Consider the following 15,859-nt stretch of genomic DNA (forward strand, 5'->3'; position numbering starts at 1 on the left):
TAAGAAGAATGCATCACAGCAAGAATGGTTATTCTGACAAAAAACGACTGAGAAATAACTGTCTATTTCTTAATGGAAGTCTATTGGACTTTGGCCTTTTTGTAACCCGCAGGTACTTCCTATTTGGAACACAGAGGGGAGGGGTTGCAGTGTCCATTGATATTCGTGTCAATGGCTCTACCAAATAGCGAATCCGCTATATAATACATTAAGTAGCATGTAGTGAAGAAATTTGGACACAACCTTGCTGTATTTTTCGAGTATTTGCATAGTTTGCTTGGAGGTGGGACTTGTACTCAGCTGCAACGTATATATGATTCTCTTTTTTTAACTCTCGTGCTATCTTATGGGGTCCAGATGAGAGTTTAGTTGACTTGTTAGCATGTTCTTTATACCACGGATACCAGAGTACTTTTTCATATGTTGAACTAATATACTATATTATAGTCCGAAAAATACAGTAAATTATTTAAGAAAAAAGCAGGAACGTGTGAAATGCTAACTTATTTCTCTAAAGAGAAAAGCTAATACAAAAAAAGCATTTTTTTACTCAAAGCATTAAACCAAAGGATGATTGCCTCATATGTCATGCTGTCTGCGCTTAGCTGAAAAGTTTATATCTCATTCAGGTTTTATAATTAACTTGAAAAAGTACAAATTAAAATACAAGAGGAAATTCTAAAAAAGAAAATGCACAGTATTTAAACTGCAAAATAAAGTAACTAATTCTTAATGATGGTTCAGAATTTGAGCTGCAAATAAAACAAGATCCCGCAGAGAGTGATAATAACCCGAGAATCAGTCGTTAAGAGGCTTCTGCCTGCTGAGAAGACAGGTAGGAGATCAGTGTAAAGATTACAAGATAATTTGACAGTAACTTATAACAAATGTAAAACACACAAACGGACACACACAAGGTCTACAAATGTACTCCCCATGAAGTGACCTTTATCAGATGAAACAGCAATAATCAGCTTAACCATCAAACCAATAATCTTCAAACATTTAGATTTATTTAGTTTATTTAAATAAATACGACTCATCAAAGCTCATTGACTGATTGTACAAAACCTCACATTCATGATACTGAAACAATTGGTAATTTTGGATGGGAAGAAAATATGATTGATTTAGGAGTTAGCAGTGAAAACTATGCGGAAAAAGCTTAACATTTATGTAAAACCATCCAAATCCAAAAGAATCCCAAACATCTGTGAACCACAAAACCTTAAAACATTGGTACATTATTTCTTAAAATTGACTTTGTAGTGAATTACTATTGATGAGGCAGTAAAATAAAAGCAGGTGTGTTAGTAAAGAGGATGAAGATGAACACAAAATATTTATAATCAGACATGAGATTAAGCACAGTGTGTCTGCCCTCTTCTGGTCACCACCACCACCATCCAGACCCTAAACTGGAGGGTGGGGGTTGTGGGGTGGAGCGGTTCTTTCCCAGTAAGAAGGAGACTGGGAGGATTCAGAGCTTTGATCAGGTGGTAAGTGGGATGAACAGAAAAATAAAGGAAAGATGAGGAATGCATTCACCACTCTTTTATTTTGAAAAATAATAGATTTTATAACTGATTCTATAGCTGTTATTTGTAAAACCATTTGCTTGTGCAGTGCTTATTATCCTGTTCCCCTGTCACAGCCATGAGGAAATTATAATTTCATGTTGAGTTCACAATATTATTCCAGTATTAAATGAAATGACATTTCAGTGTGTCTAAAAACTCGCTGATATTCAAAATGTAATTAAACAGTGCTGCCATATCCTGTTATTTTTCTGATTATTAAAGCCGTGGCTTGATTGTGGAGAAAAGAAAAAATAAATTGGAAAGAGTATTTCTCTGTCCGCTGACTGACAGTATTGTTTTTAATCTCATTAGCGGCAGGAAATTGACTGCAAATGATGAGCGCGGATTCCTAATATTAGTAATTTACTTTAGCGCTCTAGATGTTTCTTTAGCACCTGGCATTTATTTGTTAGTCATAATTATTATGCTTTGACAAGCAGACAGTGGAAGGGGGCTATTGTCTTTTGTGAAGGGAGGTGCTGGACTAACTTATGAGTCTGTGTTTATTAGGAGGAAATACATATATTTGGTTTAAGTACGCACTTGTGTGCAGTTGTGTGTGTTTTGGGGTGTGTATTCTCCTGAGGCCGGTGTTTGCCTCCAAGTGCAGTTGGGGCAGGTGTGTTGCCAGTAGGCAGGAGCGATGGCTAGTTAGCCAACTCAGAGGTGAGAGGTTTACTCATAAAAAGCTAGTTAGTGCTAAGCAGAAGAAGGCCTTTTTGTGTCAATACCAGATGACTTTTTTTTTTTTTTTTTTATTCTGCACTGTATCATCTTTGAAGAAACTCAAAAATTGGTCCCACCGAGGTGAACACATTTTGTGCTTCTATCAAGGCCTGGAGGTACAATTAAAAGCAATGTGCTGAGGGTGACAAAATTTGACAGCATTTATAATAAAAGTTTCTTTTTTCCCAGTTTATTCACAGAACCACTATGGGTTACCCAAAATGAGAGTGGCTGGTGTCTAGGATGCACGCCAATGTCATGGTCCCTGTAAGGCTAGTCTAAGAAAACCCATTTAGCCAAAAAAATGAAAAAGCTATTCATTTTTATAAGAAATAAATCCTGAAGTTTGCCAAGTTAAAATGTAATTTGGATAAACCACAATTTCTGCTAGAATTTTTAAATCTTTATTTCTTAATTTATTTATTAGATCTTGTCCTGTCCAGCAGCTGAGCAAAAAGATAAGAGCCAAAGGCCTTTTGTTTTGGGCCGAATACCGTTACGATAGGGTTTATGTATCCTTGAAAACACGAGGAGTATATCTGTGTTAACCCCTTTTGCATTTGAGGCCAAGCTTTATTTATATTAGCCATAATTGCTCACAATTCCTGCTGGACAAGGTGGAATTTATGCATTTGTTTATTTATTCTTTTGTTCATCTTTTTATTTTTATATAAATCTTGTTCTGTTCAGCAGCCAAGCAAACAGATCAGAGCTGAAGGCCTCTTGGGTTGGGTAGATTTTACTGTTTATGTACTGGTTATGCATCTTCAGACACACGAGGAGTATATGTGTATAAACCCTTTTGTGTTTGAGGCTAAACTTTATTTATAATAACCATAACTGCACACAACTCCAGCTGGAGCGGAAGGAATTTCTTTATTTGCTAACAGGCTGAAGCCCATTAATAGGCTTTGGAATATTTCTAAACATTGTTTGGCCCTTATTACAAGTGTACTAATTTAATCATTCTTAAAAGCCAGACAAAATGTTTATTTTTTTATTTCTTTATTGATCGATTTTTTTAAATGCATTTCAAAGAGCAAAATAAACAAAGCTAAAATATTGCTGGTCCAAAAATAAACATAACTATGAAATGTGGACAAGTAAATAATAAACATGAACAAAAAAATGAAAAAATATTGATTTGGTAAAAGGTCTATATTTCTGACACTACAGTTATCCCTTTGATGTGAACTGCATGAGGTTTTGCCAAAAAGGACCAGCAGGTCTGTGTTTGTGTGGTTTACTGTGTTTTTTGATATTTAGCCAGTATTAGGAGTAAATGCTCCTTCTTTGTGTACACTGTACATGTCTAGCTTATTGTACGTGTGCCCACTTGCCTTTGTGAGTGTTTGCACTTGCCTGTGTGGTTCTGCAAGTGTGTGCTCCCCTGAGCATTCAGGGAAAGCCTTCGCGGCCTTGTGCTCCTCATCAGGCTCTGTTTCTCGGGGCATGACTGTAGGGTGGGCCTAACCCACGGGGACCCTGGGACCAATGGGGGACAATCTCCGCTGCCTCATTGCTGCAAGGAAAGAGAAAAAAATGGCATAAATTTAGCTAGATTCTCTATTTTAGCTTTGTTTTTTTTCACTCTAGATTCTCAATCGGGCCAGTTCAGCATCTGCCAAGAATTTCACAACATATCACCTTTCTCAAGACAGGATGTTTGGATCTGTGTGGTATCCTATTTGCATTTTAAGAGAATCTTCTGTCAACACTAACTCATTAGAATGGTCACATGATCAGGGTCTGACACAACAATAAGGCTTTTTTGTGAAAACCTCAAGAAGAGTGAACTCAATCAAAAAGAACAAGAATATGTATTTCTATAGGACTTTCTCAAATAATAAGATTATTTTACCTGTATGATAAATTTTGAAAAATCCAAATGCTATGGGAATGAATTTCAGTTCATTAGTTCAGAAGCAAAATAGAACTAAAGCTAAAATATGTTAGACAACAAAAAAGGGTTTGTCACATAATGACTGTATTCTTAGTTATTTTTACATAATTGTTATTGAGTACATCATTTTTGTGTTTCTACTGTCTGTCATGAAAAAATATGTTTCTTTTTAGCTCTCTTTGTTTAGTTCCCAAACAAAAGCAATAGGTTTTATCGTAAAACAAAAGTTACAAACACAGAAAAGGATAGTTATGTAAAATGTTGTATATATTTGGTGAAATAAAAGAGTTTCACAAGATTTTTTTCTGTGATTTGTGTGTTATGAGGTTATTAGTGACCAAGTGTATCATGGATGGTTGAGCAGATGAAATGCGTTCCAAAATATGAAGTTGTGGCAGCAGGAGGATTCCCTGTGGTGTTTCTTAGCCTACAATTGAATGAGAAATGGATAATGGGAAGTTTCTTACAACCAAGAAGGAAGAAATAATTATTGAAGCCTTATACCTCATGGAATGTTGATTTTATTAAGCATTAAATAAGAAAAAAAGCATCTTTAACAGCTTCAAGTTAACTAAATATTCAAAAAAGCATCACTGCATTGAAAATGTGTTCATCCCAATGTGATTTAGTAAAGTTTTCTTTTTAAAATGAAGAGTTTCACTTTGAAAATTAAACTATTTGTACTTTTATTTTGGAGCTCAAACGTTGGAAAGTATTTCTAAGAAAACCCAATTGGACAGGTGCCACATGTAACCTTACAATCATCCATTCTCACTGCTGTTTCACAAAGGGCTGCAAATCTCAACCACTGAGTTCATCTAGATCCAATTTCCTGCCCAAAAAAAGGAGATTTCACCTTTAACCCCCAGATTCTCTTGACAAGTAAAAACTCAACTTCCTATATCTCTTTTAAAAAGTCAGATTTTACACCAAAACTTAACATATCTGTTGTCAAAAACCTTAATGATTACTACTTTGTGTTATATCCATAACTTTCCAGCCCAGTTACTGTTTTAGATAAGTTGTTGAGCTGAGTGAACTTCAGCTAACTTTAAACTTTAAACACTTTAAAACAGAATAGGTGACATAAGAGATTACCTGTCCAATGTGTATTTGTCTGTAGTTGACATCTAATTATAAATTAGAGAAAAACTTTGCACAACTCATTCCCTTTATTGGACAAATTTGTTTACAGCTGTTGTAGTCTGGCTGCACTGTTTCAGTAATGTCAAGTTAAGCAGCTTTTAAGTTAGCTTTATGTGGAGAGGCAGGACAGAGGTCTTTCTCTGAGCTCTCTCCAACAGCAAGTGTACTCTGTAGTTGCTTTTAAGCTCGATTCAAATAAAGATGTGCCGAGCACCAAGCTAATATCATTATCTCTGCAGTTTCCCACTGAGTGACGCAGCAGGATTTGCTCCATGATGCGAAGCAGGGAGAGGAATGAGAAGCAGGAGGGTGCACGGTGATGCCTCGCTCTTCACAGTCTCACTGTTTTGTGGATTTTTTTTACTGCAGCTTTGCGTGTGTTTTTATACAGCACATTGTGTTGTGCATCATGATTGGCTGTAAACAACTGTCAATCAATCTCTCCCCTGCCGTATGATCATATCTAGAATGTGTTCATTTTGCCAAATTCACATAAATCTTCAGTCGTGAGTAGATCTTTGGCTTCATTCTATAATACTGGACTTATTTACCTACAAAAGTACTGAACTTTGATGCTGGGTACACAATTGATAAGTGTAGCTCATTTAAAAACAGGTTAAATGCGGCTTTTTGAGCAAAATTTTAGCTTATGGTGTTCACACGGGGCTATTGCTACCCGATACTAGTGCATGTACCTACAGTTGAAAGAGGCTTGGAGCAAAATGTCAAAATGGTGCAAATCTTGCTCCAGGTTTTTTCTTTCCGACCAGGCAGGCACAAACAAACCACACTTATTAATTTCTCCTTCAAGATCGATTTCCAACTGGTTGGCACCTCTGTGAGTTAAAAAGGATGCTACCCAATCGTTATTACCAAATCTGAGTCCCTGATAGGTCAAAGCTCAACTGATTTGTACGTAGAGCCCGAGAAAGGACCTAAGAACTTGCGGAGCGACACATGAACACGAGAGTTTTGAATGTGGAAGCCCAAAACACATATATATTATATGTGCGTTCACATAGACTTTTCTGGTCGCTTGAACGCGTGTTTCCGAGCTCGGTGTGAACATAGTATGGGCTATACATTCTCACCCCCAACTCATCATATATGGACGTATGGTTCAGGCCTTTTCCGTGTCACTCTTTGACATTCTCGTGGTTTTTTGATTTGCTGACTGTTTCCATTAAATCACGGGTTTCCAATCCTCAGGATGCAGTACCACATGCATGGTACATGGACAAAGTACCGGGTAAGGGTTGGAGTACTGGTTTAGGGTACCGGTCCGGCCTGTGTCCTGAGGGTTGGAGATCCCTGATTAGTGTATGCATTTTTTTTTTTTTTTTGCCTGTCTGTGTCTCGGTACCAAACGGTCCTCGGAGCGGTACTGGTTATCGACCTGGAGGTTGGAGACCCTTGGTTTAATGGGGACAGCCAGCACATCAAAAAACAATGAGTTAGGGACACACCAAATGTCAAAAAAGTGACGAACCATACGTCCATAGATGACAAGTTGGGAATGAGCATAAGTTGATGAGTTTAAACAAGAGAGAAAAGTATTAAAATGTTAATTTTTGCCTGAGATAAGAGTATAATGTGTGTAGTAAGGGGTTTTACAGCCTTAAAACATCTTTTGAAAATGTTGAAAACCATGAGGATTTCACCTATCATTGGTTATTTTTAGAATGTACCTCCCACTGTAAACCAGGGACCACTAAATATGTGTGTAAGTAGGTAAGGGGGGATTGGTGTGGCAGAGGGCATCACTGAGGTGGAAAAACTCAAAAGACAAAAGGCTGTGTGTCATCCCAAAACGGCGACCGCTCTTCTGCCTTTGGATCATCGAAAAGAGACGGCGGGGACGGAGACAGACAGACTGACAGAAGAAGAAAGAAACAGAGAGGAGAGGGATGATCAAAAGGACTGCAGCCATAATGATGAGGCCTTGTACTGGACGGACGCTGTCTCCATCTAGTTTGCTCTCATCAATGTCAATTCTCTTCTGACAGACGTGACACAGCCAGCGAGAGATGGATGTCTTACACTCATGCAGTCTTGCCTGCCAACACACACGCACAGCTTTTGACTTCTCACTAATACCCATCCAAATTTTTACAAAAAACAAAAAGCCAATGTGTTGTGATTTCTTCAGCACTGAATGCATTGAATTATGTGATTAATAATCAGCCCAAAGTGATCAGCTGATCGCACCTAATTCCTGTTGGTAAACCTGCCGTTTGGAGACAGCTTCTGAAAAGACCTCAAATGCAAAATGTGTCACCAGCTTTAGAGCGTCTGAACACCATGAAAAAAGGAACTTCTTTTCACTTGTAGGATGGTAGTAACCAGATCCGTTCCTGCTGGGATGACACAACACGGCGTCACACTTACCTCCTTTGAGTGATCCTCAGATCTCTGTCAGCAGTGCTAGAGCGTGGAAATTCCCTTCACAGACCTCCTACCTGTCATTGACGCCCACAGTCACATCCTTATGGGCTCCAAGATTCTTAATGTCCTATACAATATTAAAGTTTGATCCTACTTTGATCCTCTTTTGATCTATTGTAAAAGTTTTTCCAGTGGTCTTTGATTCATGATTATGTCAGTTTTAGCCATAATCGAAAAACTTGTGTCGTTTTCTAGGACATAGTTTCTGCAAAGCGGCAGTGGTTCATTAGAAATTCACCTCTCTGAGATGTGGGTAGAAGTGCTGGTGCGGAGTAAGGTTTACCCCATTTCCCATCATCAATCTGTTCACATGCTCTAACATTAGTGGTGCAACAAAAATGTCGAGCAATCCGACCATGCAGTCTTGAGCCAGATGCCATCTCAGATGAGGAAAACACAGAAGTACATGGATCTAGTCTTCTACTCGTGGAGTTTGGATTTTAGGAGCATTTTTAGAGAAAAAAAAAACAGCAATTTCAGAAGTTGAGACATCCAAGTGGGAAGTTGCATGGGAAATAGAAGATAGAGCTGAAGCCAAACGCACAGTCACACAAAAGACCATTTGGCACTTAGCTCTGTGTAGTGATTGGGAGGGAGCACATAAGTATCCATATACATCCAGTTGAAAGTTTGAGAATTCAGCACCTCAAACAACACAGAAAGGCCTTTAAAGGCTGGGTGAGAAAAGAGAAATTTATAAATATTTAGCGTCTATTGAAATGAAAATACCATCAGCCCCTGGAGACCCAGGCTTGGAAATCATAGCCAACGGGATTCCATCTGCTTGTTCTATCTGTCTGTCTGTCCGTCCATCTATCTGTCTGTCTGTTTGCTTATTTATCTATCTATCCGTCTATCTGTCCATCTGCATGTGTATTGCTCTGCATGTCTCACGCAGACCTGAATGGTGCCTAGTTTTGACAGAGGCAGCCCACAAATCAGGAGTAAATCAGGTCCTGGGGGCATGCCTGCTTCACTGAGGGGGAAGTGAAACATATTCACTGGGACCAAATCAGCCTCAATCTGGCCTCAGAGAGCCCTGTACACCACTGACCCACAACCAACATCCAACCCACTCACAAATGCAGGTTTTCTACTTCCTTGTGACAGAGTACAATAAATATATATATAAATATTTTTTTTTACTGTAAATAGCTGCACCTTTACAATTTCCACGGGTAATAATTGGAGTTTTTAATTAAAGCACATTAAAATGACTGGTCCTCAAGTTTAACTGAATAAAGTTGTGTGACTTTAACAAAATTCTACTGTATTCTTTGCACTATGAGGAACACTCAAGCGCCTATTTTTTTTTCAAAAAACAACTGGTTGGGTGTTTTTGTGAATATGCTAATGAAGCTAACTTTTTTTTTCACGCTACAAACAAGTTTGGGAGTTAGTGGCTGCGTTTCCAATACACATATGCACAAAACTATCGAAATTCTAGAAATGTAAAAAAAAAAAAAAAAAAAAAAAAAAACGTAATTTTGCAATTATACTGTGTCCATTAAATCATACTTGTGTGAATAAACACAAACCAACTCACCCGATAAGTCATTCAAAAACATGGCGACAAATGTGAGCAACATTTGATGAGCTGTGGATGCAACAATTTTGCATGACACGCTAAACTAGTAATGAGCTTTTATGTGTTGCAAACAGGATTTCATTGTGAATATGCATTTTTTTCCCCTTGTATTGCTAACAAGGTTAGGGGTTAGCTTAATCACAGTAAAATTTGTTTTCAATGTCTTGTTTTTGTCTTTTTTACATGTTGCACACAGGGTTGAGTGTTATTGTGAATATGCTAACGCGGCTAACAAGGCTGGAAGTTTGCGTAGTCACAGTAATGTTTGTTGTAGCGTCCTTTTTTGACAAACAAAGTTGAGTGTTACAGGTATTTGTGAATACCCTAAAGTGGCTAACACTTTTAACGTGGCTAATTTGTAGCATGTTGTAAACCCGTCCTTGAGTGAACGCAATTAATGAACTCGAAATGACTGACAGACTTACAGTATCTCTTACTCTTTTGTCCAGTTTAATACATGACATAAGTTTGAGAATAGATCATTCATTAACAGTGCGCTTCATAACCTGGAGCACCCTAAGGTGCAGTAGTCATATTTTAACCTACAAGTTCTTGTTTAGTGTTATACACTTTTTTCAAAAATTATTATTAGTCAGAGTTGGTATTGCGTTTGTTTTTCTTACCCAAAATGCACCAGAATTTAAAGCCTGGTAACGTTTAACAGTGAAACAGAGCAAGCCTGTGCTCCTGTATGAAGCTCAACAGTTGCATTGTCAAAAACAGCTAATCTGTCAGAATTGACTAATAAATGTGCAGCATGTGCAGGAGTGGGTGTTTTACTGCTTAAATGCATGCAGCTCACTTTCAATTTCTTCTCAGGTAGGTTTAACTTGAAAGATCTACAGAAATCTACAGCATGCTGCTCAGTAAACACTTAAAGTAGATCTCATTCAAGCTGTCAGCAGGCCTATAGATTTAGTTTTTTCTCAGCTCTGAGCATCCGCTGTATTTAAAGAATGAAACAACATCGAATTATGACACAATGTATAAATATAACTGATATTTTACTCTATTGTATATCCATTTGCTTTCTGAAAAAAAAAACTCACAAAAATAAAAAGTAACGACTGCTTTGGCACCTCTTGCATGACAACTAACCATTCAGGTTTTTGCAGCTGCTTGTGAGAAATCTTTGCATCAACCTAGAACACCTCAAAACAATAAAACTGTCGTAAGTTTATTGCTTATTTTGACGGCAAAAGTGTTGCACTTTGTCAGTTTTTTTATTTACATTCTACAAGTCACGCACATTAAAAAAATAAAAAAGTAAAAAGAAGGACGTTGAAAATTATTTTTTGCTAGCAAAATTAATTACATCTTCAGAAAAAATGTTTACATTTTTAATGGTGTCATTCATGGGTTTGTAATGAAGATCCAGTTTTAATAATTTTACGTGTATAGATTTACTCAGAGAAGATTAAAGTTGGAAATAAAGGCCAAAATGGCCAAGAAAAAATCTGCTTTCTTGCTTCTTGGCTGCATAATTGGAAAAAAAAGCTTTCACAGTGGATTGAGTTTTTCAAAAAAAAAAAAAAAGGATCTGTTAGGCATTTTATTTGGATGTGAAGTAGTCTTTTTATTTTTTTATAACCTATTTCAGTGAGCTAAAGGGCAAGAGGCAACAGTGAAAGCCTGTCTGCTACCTTTCTGCCACACACAGGTCAGTGCCACACCAAAACTAATCAGTGTCATCGCTCCCAGACTCTTCCACTCGCTCGACAATGTGTTACACCTTTCTACATTCATTTACTGACTTTCTCTCTGTTTGTCCCATTTATTCACTTTAAGTATTTTATAGTTTTTCTTGCTATGCTTCGCATATCTTAATTTTGAAATCTCCTGTCTACCTAAACACTCTTGCTAGCCTTCCTCTCCCCATCCGTCCTATTCTCCTGCTCTCCCCACATCAGAAAGTGTTGGATTCTGACATCTGCCTGCAGGAGCAGTGACCCGTGAAGTAATTAGAGTAGGAATCTCGCCTTCTCTTCCTCCCACCCCTCCCTCCCCTCCATTTTCTCCGCTTTCTGTGTACTCTGAGCCTGGGATCATATAAAAAGCTGGTTATGTTTACTCCCTGATCCATCTAATTTCTGTAACGAGGGCCGAGCCGGCCTCATCTCCTTACTGCTCCACGCTTAAACCAAGGCGTTGGGCTGGAGAGGCGCCCCAGGCCCCCGCAGGGCACTGTGCAGCTTCCACCACAACGCTCAGCCGCGGAGACGAGGATGGGACCTAACCGGATTAACTCCCAACCAGCACAGGTGGAGGGACCTCCGTTTCTCACGCACACCTACACACACATGCATGCATGTGCACACAGAGCAAAATGCAACTCTACACCACTTAATGCATCATGAAAAAAAAAGTGCTGGGATGAAGCAAATGTGTGATTACATGTTTGTGTGTGTGTTGGGGAAAATAAATAAAAAAGCAAAAACTTCAGTTGCTGCAGTATGAGATGAGAGAACACAATTATGAATTGCTACACAGCTTATGGCCACTGATGATAACTCTCAAGTGCTGTGATATCAAATTGCTGGAGCATAGAAACCCTGTGCACCGCCCGCCCCTCCCCCATAAACCGCCACCCACAATTGAAATTATTTCCCCTCTGGAATTCAAATGTAATATGTAGGATAAGAGTTGATATATAATGCAACAAAGTTAAGTCTGAAGGCATTTACGAAACATAAGAAGATTTTTTTTCACAATAATTAGAGTTTTTCCATTTATAAATGATTCTTTAAGAAGGGATTTTGCTTGTTGCTGTAGGTCAGTGCTGGTAAACATGGTGGATACAGTTTGAGAATCATTATTTTGGGAACTACAGCATAAGCTGTTGGTCCATAAAGGGCTATTTATCTGGGTCATATAGTAGCTTCTCCAGACGTATTTAGATGTTTTATGGCAAAATAAAATCAGGTTCACAATTTTTAAAAACAAAAAGAAAAATTAGAAGATTTGTTTTCATTCATTTATGTCTCCGCATGTAGTGTCAGTTTTTGTAAAACAAAATAATCACCAAAAACATTTTACCTCCAACATGTTCAGACAAACTTTGACTTTGAAAACAGAAATTGTGCAACCGTTTCACAGAATTTAACTGGATTTAAAAGAATTGGGCATAATGTTCCTTTTCCAAAGAAAAAGAAAAATAGATGTGTACACACAGTGAGTCACTTCAGTGTTACTTTAACCGCCATGAGAGTGGTTGTATTTTGAAAATATTGAAGAAATACTCCAATAAAAATTGGTGATTGTGGTGTTTTTTTTAATAGTATTTTTGTCGTGGTGGAGGACTAAGATAAAGAAAATTAAACTTAACATTGCATTACTGGGTATTTTTTTATTTAAATTGTTGAGAATCAGGAGCAGACAAAAAATTTATTTTGAAAAAGCTTGTTTTTCGAACAATCTACTATGGGAAGGTCACAAGCTCCCTGCTTCTCTCCATTCTGATGCATCCACTTGTAGTCAACTAGATCCATATATGTCTTTGTTTTCCTCGTCTGAGCCGACATCTGATGCGGCTGGATTGCTCCAATATTAATATTTGTTGCACCACTAATATTAGGTTAGGGTGTGAGAGGCTGTAAGCTAGTGGGAAAGAGTGTAAACAGATGGATGATGGGAAGTAGGAGCAGGCTTACTCTGCACCAATGGTCCCACCCACAACTTGGATACAAATTTCTGATGAACCCCTGCTGCTCTGCAAAAACAGGTCCTTAAAAGCAATATATTTTTTATTATTATTATTTTGGCTAAAAACTGTAAAATCCTTACTACACAACTTGCATAACAGAAGGTTCATATTTTTAAGTCTCCAATTTTTTTTAATTAGGTCTTGAACATTTACTTCTCTCTCCACACTATACGAACCTCTCATCACACCTTGCCCCATGGCAACCACCTTAAGAGTGTCTATATGGGCCATGTGCTGAGGTAGAGTGGTCAACCTCTGATTGGAAGGTCGTAGGTTTGGTTCCCGCTCTGTGTCGAAGCATCCTTGAGCAAGACACTGAACCCCACATTGCTCCTGGTGGTTATAGGTTGGCGTCAGTGTGTGCATGTGTGTGTGTGAATGGGACTGTGACTGTAAAGCCCTTTGGGCTTTCTAAAAAGGTAGTAAAGCGCTATATAAATATACACCATTTGTAATTCAAAAGACGCTCTAAAAATGGAATTAAAATCACTTACTATTTCTGTGCCTCCTAATATCAAACCATCAAAGGCACAAGGTGTTTTTCCTGCTGTGATTCTGTTACTTCATGAAGCACCAGAAGATCTATGTATGACAAAAATTGTGTCCGTACCTGTGCCCACCCCCCTGACAGCTTCAGGAAAAAGACATTGGCCAGAGCAAGGCCACTAAAACCAAATTAGATCATCAATTTCCACTAGTTAGCCTAAAAGTAGCATCTGTCCCAGGAAGCATTTAACCATATTGTCCAAAGTGACATACGGCAAGAGAATTAACTGTCATATGTCAATGTGGTTTAACAGAGTTACTGGACTTCTGACATGTTTGAAATATCATTATTTGGCTAATGGAATGGCAGACAGAAACCAACTGGCACCTGACTGCTGTAGTCTTGCATCCCTGGTTTCTATTCTTTCAAAGAAAGTAGACTTCTCCACCAAAGGTAATGTAACTGTAGCTATAATCCATATCACTTTCAAAGAGTGCTGTTTAAAAGAGATATTTACTAAATAAGAAAACTTTCAGGAGAAATTGTTAGACTGTATTTACCTCAAAAAGCATGGTGCTTAGGGGATACCCAGGGGAATAGATGTCAGTCAAGCCGGTGGAGTTGATAAAACAGCCTGCTGATAGGATTTTGAGCGTATGTGTTTGCTTGCAAGCATGTGTTTGCATTCAGCTGTGTGTGTGTGCATGCATGCGTGGAGCCGAGTGCTTGTGTGAGTGTGCTGGTAAAACAATCTGTCAGTGTTTTGACAGCCATGTCACACGCCGGGGATCAGTCTCAGGGGGATCCCGCGATAAGAACTACTGATTACCCCCCTATGCATGATTCCTATATTTATTACCAGAAACTGTGACTCTTGTGCAGTATCAGTGACTTAGTTTGCGGAAAGACTTCTTTGCAGCAGGTGTAGAGGGTCGGGTAGGGCGTTGGAAAAAAAAAAAAAGTTTTCAAGGTGACATAAAGCACAGCGGCACAGAAAGGAATTAAATTGCCATCTGTCGAAGTTTTTGGAGGAACCGTTATTACCACAGAGTAATGCAGAAGCCACAAAGAAACCAGTTTTTCATTAATACATCTTGACAATGCAGCTTCAAACAAACAGGCTATATCCATAGAGGTTTTATATATTTATATTTGTCTATTTACATTAAAACAAGGTTCTCAATCTTAATTTACCAAGGGGCCGCTGAAGGCAGAGTATGGAGGGTTCCATTTGTGCCCAAGGTATGATTTTGCATCCACTGTCTATGTCTTTGGTCCATTGTCTATGTCTACGATACAAGTTTATTGAACATTTTTTTCATGTCAATGTACTACTTAGCAATATCTTCTGCAGGTCCTGTGAAATTACATAAGCTAACGACGCTAACCACTGTTGCTAAGGTCTTTTCTGACGACCAGATCCAACGACAATAGCAAAGGCAAAGTTTTAAACATAAAGCAAGCTGGAACATCACAAAGCAAACAAAGCTATCATCAAAGAAGTGTTGACATGGAGAGATATTGCTTAGTAGACGTTGAACCTTCATATTAAGGCGGGGCCTGCAAAATATCAACTTGGTGGCTGCAAATGTCCCGCGGGCCGCCAGCTTGAGATCTCTGCATTAAAATGAGATTTACTTGTTTTTTTACCTTTGAAAAGCGCATAACTGTTGAGAAATTGTAAAAGCACATTCTTACCACCTTTGGCAATGTGCGTTCAAGGAGTTACTTCCAATAAGACGTCTATGTAAACACTCATATATGCACATTTTCCACTTGCTCATTCCAAACTCTTGCATTCATTCTACACAAGATTCTATAACCGTTTTCGGGCTCTACATATAAAACACCATTACAAGTTCAACCAGGTCAAACTTTGACCAATCAGGGACCCGGATTTGGTAGTAATGAACGGATGACATCCCTTTTAATTCATAGAAGCAACAACTGTTTGAAAATTGATTGTGAAGACAGCACTTACATGACAACCAGTTTTTCAAATATCAGTGTAGAGCTGAGAAAGAAAAAGACTGGAGGAAGATTTGTGAGATTTGTACCACTTCGACATTTCCCACCAAGCCTCCTCCAATTGTAGGTGGCAAACATGTGCTAGCAAATACCAAAAAAAAAAGAAATAGAAGAAAAACCCCTCCTTGCTTGTCCAGTGTCACCACCTAAATGCATGTTCAAGAATGAGCCTCACATGCCCAATGTTAACATAGCATAAGAGTTAATGGTTGAATGCATGGTTGGTTGTCAGTCAGTAGTAGAATACTGCTTC

General features: G+C 38.3%; 1 long non-coding RNA gene across 1 annotated transcript in view; it reads right to left on the reverse strand.

Annotated features, from left to right (window-relative positions):
• Positions 1-2,103: 2,103 nt before the first annotated feature.
• LOC112151401 overlaps positions 2,104-15,859 on the reverse strand; it is a 130,705-nt gene continuing 116,949 nt past the window's right edge. The window contains exon 3 of the long non-coding RNA XR_002920115.2: positions 2,104-3,828. This is a non-coding gene — a long non-coding RNA (uncharacterized LOC112151401). The remainder of the gene's footprint in view (positions 3,829-15,859) is intronic.

Source organism: Oryzias melastigma, linkage group LG20 (assembly GCF_002922805.2).
Source record: "Oryzias melastigma strain HK-1 linkage group LG20, ASM292280v2, whole genome shotgun sequence".
Taxonomy (NCBI): Eukaryota; Metazoa; Chordata; class Actinopteri; order Beloniformes; family Adrianichthyidae; genus Oryzias; species Oryzias melastigma.